Below are 9,688 nucleotides of genomic sequence, written 5' to 3'. Positions count from 1 at the left end.
ATAGAGAAACTGCCCCGCCATGCCTCTATTAGTGGAGGCCAATTAACTCTTATTTTTCCCCACATTTCTTTCTAGAGGAGTCATTTAGATCTTAATTTAGAGCCCAGAACATTCCAGAGTGCTCTGGGATAACAAATGAATGCATGGCCCAAGAAGGAAAAGCATGACAAGTGGCAGGTTCTTGGAGAATCCAATGTGGCATTTTACATGTTGTAATTCAGCCATGAATGGTTCATCAGAAACTGCTAAAGGGAAAAACTCCCAAGTTAGAGAAATCTATCCCAGTCCAAAACGGCCAGCAAAACATAGAAAATGCCCTGAAAAATGCAAAGAGAAGACTCAGTTCACAACACACAATAATGTTTCAGTCCATGATGGACTGCATATATGATGGTGGTCTCATAAGATTATAATGGAGCTGAAAAGTTCCTATTGCCTAGTGACATCGTAGCCATGGTAATGTTGTACCCATCATGACATCACCATCATAGTGTCATAGTGCAATACATTACATGTTTGTGGTGATGCTGGTATAAACAAACCCACTATGCTGTCAATTGTATAAAAGTCTAGCACACACAATTATGTACAGTACATAACAATTGATAGTAATAATAAACAATGATGTCACTGGTTTTATATTTACTATATGTTACTTTTTATCGTTATTTTAGAGTGTGGTCTTTCTACTTATTAAAAAGACTGTTGGCCAGGCGCGGTGGCTCACACCTGTAATCCCAGCACTTTGGGAGGCCAAGGTGGGTGGATCACCTGAGGTCAGGAGTTCGAGACCAGCCTGGTCAACACGGTGAAACCCTGTCTCTGCTAAAAATGCTAGCCAGGCATGGAGGTGGGCACCTGTAATCCCAGTTACTCAGGAGGCTGAGACAGGAGAATCGCTTGAACCCGGAAGGCGGAGGTTGCAGTGAGCCGAGACCGCGCCACTGCACTCCAGCCTGGGCAGTAAAGAGCGAAACTCTATCTCAAAAAAAAAAAAAAAAAAAGTTAATTGTAAAACAAGTTCAGATGGGTCCTTCAGGAAGACATGAAGAAGGTGTTGTTATCATAGGAAATGACAGCTCCGTGCATGTTATTGCCCTTGAAGACCTTCCTGTGGGAGAAGATGTGGAGGTGGAAGACAGTGATTTTGACTATCCTGATCTCAGGTAGGCCTCAGCTAACGTGTGTATTTGTGTCTTCATTTTTAACAAAGAAGCTTAAAAAGTACAAAAAAATAAAAAAATAAAAATTAACATAGTAAAAAAATTTATAGAATAAGGATATAAAGAAAATATTTTTATTCTGTTGTACAACATGTTTGTGTTTTAAGCTAAATGTTATTACAAGAGTTACAAAGTTTAAAAAAGTTATAAGGTAAAAAATTTACAGCAAGCTAAAGTTAATTTATTATTGAAGAAAAAATAGTTTTTATAAGTGTAGTGTAGCCTAAGTGTCCAGTGTTTATAAAATCTACAGTAGTGCATAGTCATGTCCTGGGCCTTCATATTCACTCATTACTCACTCACTGCCTCACCCAGAGCAACTTCCAGTCCTGGAAGCTCCATTCATGGCATGTAGGTGTACCAGTTTTTATTTTTTATACTGCATTTTTCCTGTATCTTTTCTATATTTAGATCTGCTTAGAGACACAAATACCATTGTGTTACAGTTCCCTAGTTTTCAGTACAGTAACACGCTGTACAGGTTTGTAGTCTAGGAGCAATAGGCTATACCGTATAGCCTAGGTGTGTCGTAGGCTACACCATCTAGGTTTGTGTTTGTGTGCTCTATGAAGTTTGCACGATAACAAATTGCCTAACAACATATTTCTCAAACCAGGTCCCTGTCTTTAAGCAATGCACGACTGTGTATTGCTAGGTGACTCCAGCCTGCTCCAGAGGAATGTGGGTATGTTTTTATTATTTGGTTAAAGCTAAGGAACAATTTGGTTGAATAGGAGAGCCAAATAATATGCTTCGGTGAGGAAGATGGAGGTTATAATCACTATTATGTCATTTAAAAAATACAGCTAAATACATGAAACAGTAATATTCTAATATTCAATGTTAGTTCTTTACACGGTGCCTTATATACAAACTCTGATGCCCCTGCACCACATGCATACATGCTTCCATCAGAACCTGGCATCTTATCTTCTTGTCATTTTTGATTTGAGCTCGGTTCCATGTGCTCTCGTTCTGGCACAGTGACTGCAGCCTTTACTCTCTTTTTCAATGAGCTGCTCCGCACAAAATCAGGTCAGCATGTCTTGAGCACTTGGCCCTGGACCATCTCCAGACCAGAGCACAGCAGGTGAAATTCAGAGTGTCCTGTGCCTCCCGAGTCCTTCTTCCCCTGACACCTCCAGGAGATGGGGCCAATCTGCCTACCTCTCTATACGCTTCTCCAAATGCACAAAAGGCACCAGAGCCAACTGCTACCAGAGATTTAAAATAATGATAATAATAATAATAACCCCAAAGGAAAGTCTGCAAAGAGCAGAAGCTGCTCATGACATGATATGTCTTCTAAGCAAATGTAGATGGGAAAAGAGGGGGAGGAGAAAGAGATCAGAAACCAAGAATAACCTCAGCTTTGGTCCTGCCAGCACCTTCCATATCTTGAAAAACAGGAGGCTGTATTCAGGCTGGATGGGGAAGAAAATGGATCTGTGTATTTGCTTGTAGGTGCAGTAGGAAGCTCATGTCTGCCGCGCAGCAGTGAGCCATGTGTTGATGTTGGATCAACTGGACTTAATGTGCAGCTGTGCTCTCCCTGAGTGGGGAGCTAATTACTGCAGAAAGACACTCATTGCAAATCAGGTGACTTCATGTGGAAACTATAACTTAGAGTGAATGAATAAGGGCTCTTGGAGATGAGGGCACGAACTGCTAAAACAACAGAGGGCACAAGCTGCTAAAACAGCAAAGGAGAATCAAGGCCCCTTTCCGAAGATCCGCAGGTGGAACTTCTGTAGTGTGAAAGTGGCTCCAGAATTGCACACATAGCCAGGAAATGTTTAGATGGAAGGAAGAAAGAAAGGAAACGCCCACCTTAATGTGCACAGTTCAAAGATCCAACACATATAGTCTCATAAGAAGTGAGACTGCAGACTTTCCTCTCTAATATGCAATCATCTCATTCAAAGACTCAACATGCAAAACTTAGATTCAAATGGGATCCTTAAAATTATCCTTTGCCTCTAAACAAGAGTGAAATGACCCTCTCTTTTTCAAGTGATTATTTTCTTTATTTTATTTTATTTTATTTTATTTTATTTTATGTTATTTTTGAGACAGAGTTTCACTCTTTTTGTCCAGGCTGCAGTGCAATGGCAAGATCTTGGCTCACTGCAACCTCCACCTCCTGGTTTCCAGCGATTCTCCTGTCTCAGCCTCCCAAGTAGGTCGGATTACAAGCATGTACAACCACTCCTGGCTAATTTTTGTATTTTTAGTAGACCCAGGGTTTCACCATGTTGACCAGGCTGCTCTCGAACTCCAGACCTCAGGTGATCTACCCGCCTTGGCCTCCCAAAGTGCTGGGATTACAGGTGTGAGGAACCACTCCTGGCCTTAAGTGACTATTTTCAATACTCAAACCTACCAATAGGAAAGGTAGTTACTATAACTCTTATAATCCTCTGTGGAATTCCCTAATTCCCACAAGTTGGAGGTTCTTTCTGATATTTGATCTGTTCACTCAAATGATTGGGGAAAAAAAAAAAACAAAAGGAGCGCACATTATCATATGACTACTTGTGATTAGGGAAATGTAGTCTAAGAATTATAATAGCTCACCACCAGGCCACGCTTTGCCACTACCATGCTGTGTGACTTCAAGTCAAGTCAGTTAACATCTCTGAAACTCACTTTTCCCATTTACAAGGATAATAAGACTGGCTCCACTTACCATATATGGCTATTTTGAGAAACAAATATAAATAATATAAAAGTGATTTAAGAAGTGTACAATGTGTTTGCAAGTGCAAGCTAGTGTTGTGATTTAAGGACGGCAAAGATTTGCTTATTGATTTAATCGTTAAAATAAAAGAGACACTTTTAAAAGAAATTTAAAAATAGTAAAGGAATCTCTTGCATTTCTTTCTTTGACCAAAAAAAGAAAAAAGAGAAAAAGAAAAAAAAATGCTTCAAGGGCATTTCCTTAAACTTACATTCCATTTTGCAGACTCTGGAAATTATGAAAAGAAGTTAAATTTCAGTTGTGGGCTAAACATTTTGATTCTATCTGGAAGAGTAAATGTCTGTTTCCATTAAGTGATCCCAATTTCAAGGGCTTCATCTGAGACATAAGCCATCATTCTCTACTTGGAAGCCAGAAGAATAAATTCTGACACAGGATGGAAACTCAAGAGGTTGGCAACTGACAACGATTTTTTTTTTTTTTTAACTATGGCAAGAATGAGATTGGCAAACAACAATTGTGTGTGTCTGTGTGTACTTGTGTGTTTTTCCATTTTAGGATAAAAGTAATTAATATTGATATGACACCAGTAAGTTTTAATTTCTCAACATAGTTTAACAAAAGCATGACTGACTCAGAGAAGGAGACAGCAAGAAAAATAGAAATTACATAAAAAAAGAATATATATAGTTTGGGTTCAGTTACTGGCATTGGTGACTGTAGATTTTGTTGGTTGCCTTTTCAGCATTTCACCCCCTTGTTTCTTTCTAACAGAACCCGTGGTGGATTGGGAATTATACCCTTCTCCACGAAACCATATGTTTCACATCACGAGCATGGTGATTCCTTTGCCTGGTCAGGGATTGGTTTTGAGTGGGGATGTGTCCCCACTTTTGGTTAGACACTAATAGATGGAAGGAAGTCTTTTGGGAGGTTTGTGGAAAAGATCCCTCCATTTACTTCATGATGCAGCCTCTTGTTCTGCCAAAAGGTGCCGTGGCTGAAATGAGGCAGCCTTCTTGGGACCCCAAGAGGAGTTAGCTGGAGCATAGCAGGTCAGAAAATACAAAGATTCTTATGGTAGAAGTAAAGAGGTCTTGATGATATTATTTGGTGATTGAAGAGCCAACCCTAAAATTGGCCTCCTTCTGGATTTATTTTTGTATTATCTGTAAACATCCTTCAACTTAAGTCAATTTGAGTTGGGGGTTTCTATAGTTGACAGATGATGTTATCCTAACTGATTCATTATCCATCTATGCTTAAAGCTTGGTGCTGACATTGCCAATTGAAATGATGCTGAATGAATGTGAGACAAATGGCCGAGTTGGTGTCATGTAATGAAACATTAACAAATCGCAGTTAAACAAATTGCCACATGGATTAAATGTGTTTTCCATCTTAGGTGTCATGCTAGGTGCTTGAGTTAAAGCCCAATTTAGAGAGCCCAAGATATGGTAGCCTCATAATTTCAGGCATATGACATTGCATTCTCATAGGCAATGAAGTACACACATATTGTTCTAAGTCATAATTTTTCCCAAAAAAGAACCTCTGCTTGTGCATCAAATTCCTTATTTGCAATGATGTACTTGCTTGCATATATATTTTTCTCAACCCATTTAAAGTAAACATGAATGCTTTAGAGTACTACATCTTGGCTCAATTAGGACTTGCTAAATGGATTATTGTTTTCCATAAAGCACCTGTTATGTACTAGGCATGATGCCAGTGGCTTTAGGGGATATAAAACTGAAAAAGACAAGCCTTGTCTTCAAAAGGCCTACAATTGAAGAGAAAAGATATGTAAGTAGATAGTTCCCACATAAGTCAATTTTTACCATATCAACGGTGCAAATGAGAAACTCACATGGAGTAGAAGTAGGGACAAATCGCTTCTCATTGGTGTTACCAGGCAAGGTTCTATGAAAGACATGGAATTTGAGCTGCACTTTGAAAATACACAGGCTTTCCATAAGCAGTGGGAGTTCAACACATGAGCCCTAGCGTGGAGGGAACAGCACTGCCCCAGGATGTCAGAAGGAACCTGCAGATCACGTTCAGTGATGAGGCTGGTCAGATGTTGAAATGACCCAGAACTGGGAGGGGATGGCTGAAATATTTGGATGACAGAAACCAGATTCCAAAATATCTTGACAGGCTAGAATGATAGACTGAATCTAACGTAATGAAAATGAACTGAGCTAAATATACCATTTTGCATTTGATTATTAAAGGGTAAAACATTCCCGATCACAGCTGCTTATGTGAAAAAGACTTCATGTTCTTGTTGAATGTAAGCTCCGCATGAATCAACAATGTTGTTGCCAGCAAAGCTGAGGCACGCCTAGGTCAGATTCCTCTCCAAAATACAGGATGCCTTAATTATCTTCCTGCTCAAAAGAGATCACGGAGTATGGTATTCGTTTTCTGTTGCTGCCCTAACAAAGGACCACAAATTTAGTGGTTTAAAACAACACAAAATTGTTAGTTTTTTTACAGTTCTGAGGGTCAGAAGTCCAGTACAGGTTTCACTGAACTAAAATCCAGGTGTTGGCAGACTGCTTTATTTTCTGGAGGCTCTATCGGAGAATTCATTTCCTGCTAGTTCTGATTGTTGGTGGAATTCCATTCCTTGGGTTTAAAGCACCAAAGTCCCCATTTTCTTGCTGGCTATATGATAAGAACGATTTCAGCCTTCTAAAGGAAGCCACGTTCCTTGGCTCAAGGCCATCTTCTTCCATCTTCAAAGCCAGCAGTGGAAGGTGGAGTCTTTCTCACACCATGTCTCTCTGACCCTTCTTGCATCACCACCTCTCTCTTTTTGCCACTAGGAAAGTTTTCTGCTTTTAAGGACTCATGTGATTAGATTGTGTCTGCCTGGATTATCCAGGATAACCTGCCTTCTCTCATAGTCTATAACCTTAATGGCATATGCAAAGTTCTGTTGCTGTATAAGGCCAAATAGTTATGAGTTCCAGAGATTAGGGCTTGGACATCTTGGGTGGGGGACATTATTCTGTCTACTACATACTGTCCTTTCATCTTAAACAGTTCTGCTCAGTGCCCAGTGCCACTCTTTTATTTGGATGTTGATAAACTGGGGCAGACTCCATATGAGAATGACCATAGTGATTAGAAAATTTAAAACTGTGTCATGCAAGGTGTGTTTGATAAAACTGGGAACATTTATTGTAGGTATTTGGTGGTAAGGGAAGCATCAGAGCTATTTCAAATCATCTGAAAGCCTGTCACATAAAATGGATCTATTCCATGTTACACAGAATGTAGAGAGAATCAAGAGAAAAAAAAGACAAATTTTAGCTCAATATAGAGAATGTGATTTTTAGTTTCCAAAAATGGCCCCAATGAACCATGCCTTTTGGCATTCATGCTCTTATGTGTTCCACTTCCACATTGAACCTGGGCTGGCCTATGACTTGCTTTAGCCAGTGAAATACAGCAGAAGTGACAATGTAGGACTTCTGAATCTAGCCATTAAGAAGCCCTGGCAGCTTCTGTTCTCACACTTTTGCAAACCGTGAGCCATTATGTCAGAAGTCCAACTACCCTGCTAGGGAGACCATGTGGAAAGACCATGTGGAGAGGCCAGATGGAGAGGAGAGGACTTAAGAATATATGGAAAGGAGAAAATTCTCAATGTCCCAGTTGGGCCTCCATTTGACTGCAACATTGTGAGAGATCCCAAGCAAGACCAGCAGTACTATTCAACTAAGCCCAACACAGGTTACCAATCCACAGAATAAAAAGCTAAATAATGGTTGTTGTTATAAGCCACTAGGTTTTGGGGTAATTTGTTATGTACCAAGAGCTAACTGATACACCCGATCAGCTAATTGTATGTGTGTGTTTGTAACATGTCTAAACACATTTTGAGTTTCTAATTGTGCAAACCAGCATTTGTTTTTTGTTACATTTGACTGAAAAACAAACAAAAACAAAAACACCACTGGCTTTCATGAATCCTTTTAGCTTCCTGCCAGGATTGTACTTAATTTAATGTGTTGCTTATAGATGTATACATATGTATATATTTTTTCTTAGCCTAGCAATTTCCTTGATAACTCAAATGTGTACACTCTTAGTTATGTTACTGTCATGATTTATCTACCTTTAAAAATGAAAAAGTATTAAAGTAGATTTGAACCGGAACATAGATCAGTAATTAAAAACAGATGGCTTAAAGGATATGCTTGAAACAAGTGAAAATACACAAGACAGTGAAAGAGAAGCATGGGAATAAGAAACTCCTTGCCTTAGTCAGTTTTATGCTGCTATAACAGACTACCTGAGACTCGGTAATTTATAAAGGACAGAGATATATTTCTCACAGTTCTGAAGGCTGAGAAGTCCAAGATTGAGGACACCAGCATCTGGTAAGGGCCTTCTTGCTACATCGTGCCATGGCCGAAGGTGGAAAGGAGAGAAAGAAGTAGAGATAGAGAAGGTTGGGGGGGTAGGCCAAATGCACAGCCTTGGACCCTTTTAGAATCCATATTAATTTATTAATGAGGGCAGAACCCTTATGACCCAAACTACCTCCTAATAGGCCCCATCTCTCAACACTGTTTCATTGGGGATTAAGTGGTCAGCACATGCTTTCGGGAGGACGCATTCAAACCATAGCACCTCCACAAGGTTATGATAGACACAGTATTGTTGCAGAGAACATAATGTTGAACTTGACAGCAAAGTTGATAGCCCTCCCCTATAAGAACAGTAAACTGGGAATAACAATTGATCATCAGTCTAAGCAAACACAGACATAATTGCATTTTGGGTTTAATTATTGTGACAATTCAAATAAGCTTAAACCTGGCACTTCTTTCTCAAAAATAACAAAAGGCATAGCTCATTTTATGGTGCTTTGCTTTATAGCACTTGACAGATCTTGAATATTTTACAAATTGAATGTTTGTGGCAACCCCGCAACCAGCAAATCTATACACCCTGTTTTTTCTAGGACTATGAACTTGCTTCATATCTTTGTGTCACATTTTGGTAATTCTCACAATATCTGAAACTTTTTCATTATTACTATATCTATTATGGGTGATCTATGGTCAGTGATCTTTGGTACTACCACTGGAATTGTTTTGGGGTACCGTGAACCATACCCATATAGGACAGTGAACTTAATAAATGTTGTGTGTGTTCCAACAGCTTCACCTAAATGCCATTCCCTCATCTCTCTCCCTCTCCTTGGACTTCCTATTCCCTGAGATCCAGCAATATTGAAATTAGGTCAACTAATAACCCTACAATGACCTCTAAGGTTTCCAGTTAAAGGAAGAGTTGCACATCTCTCAGTTCAAATCAAAAGTTAGAAATGATTAAGCTTAACAAGAAGGCATGGCAAAAGCTGACATAAGGTGAAAATTAGGCCCCTTGTACCAAACAATTAGCTAAGTAGTGAATGCAAAGACAAAATTCTTGAAGAAAATTGAAAGTGCTACTCCAGTGAACACAAAACCATAACAGTGAAACACCCTTATTGCTGATATGGAGAAAGTTTCAGTGGTCTGAGTAGAAGATCAAACCAGCCACAACATCCCCTTAAGCCAAAGCCTAATCCAGAGCAAGGCTTAACTCTTCAATCTATGAAGGCTGAGAGAGTTGAGGAAGCTGTAGATGGAAATTGGAAGTAATCAGAGGTTGGTTCATAAGCTTTATGAGGAAAGAAGCCACCTCCATTATATAAAAGAGCTAGGTGAAGCTACAGCAAGTTATCCAGAAGATCTAG

The sequence above is a fragment of the Macaca mulatta genome, chromosome 12 (assembly GCF_049350105.2).
Source record: "Macaca mulatta isolate MMU2019108-1 chromosome 12, T2T-MMU8v2.0, whole genome shotgun sequence".
Lineage (NCBI taxonomy): Eukaryota > Metazoa > Chordata > Mammalia > Primates > Cercopithecidae > Macaca > Macaca mulatta.
Note: the sequence above shows the minus strand (reverse complement) of the source record.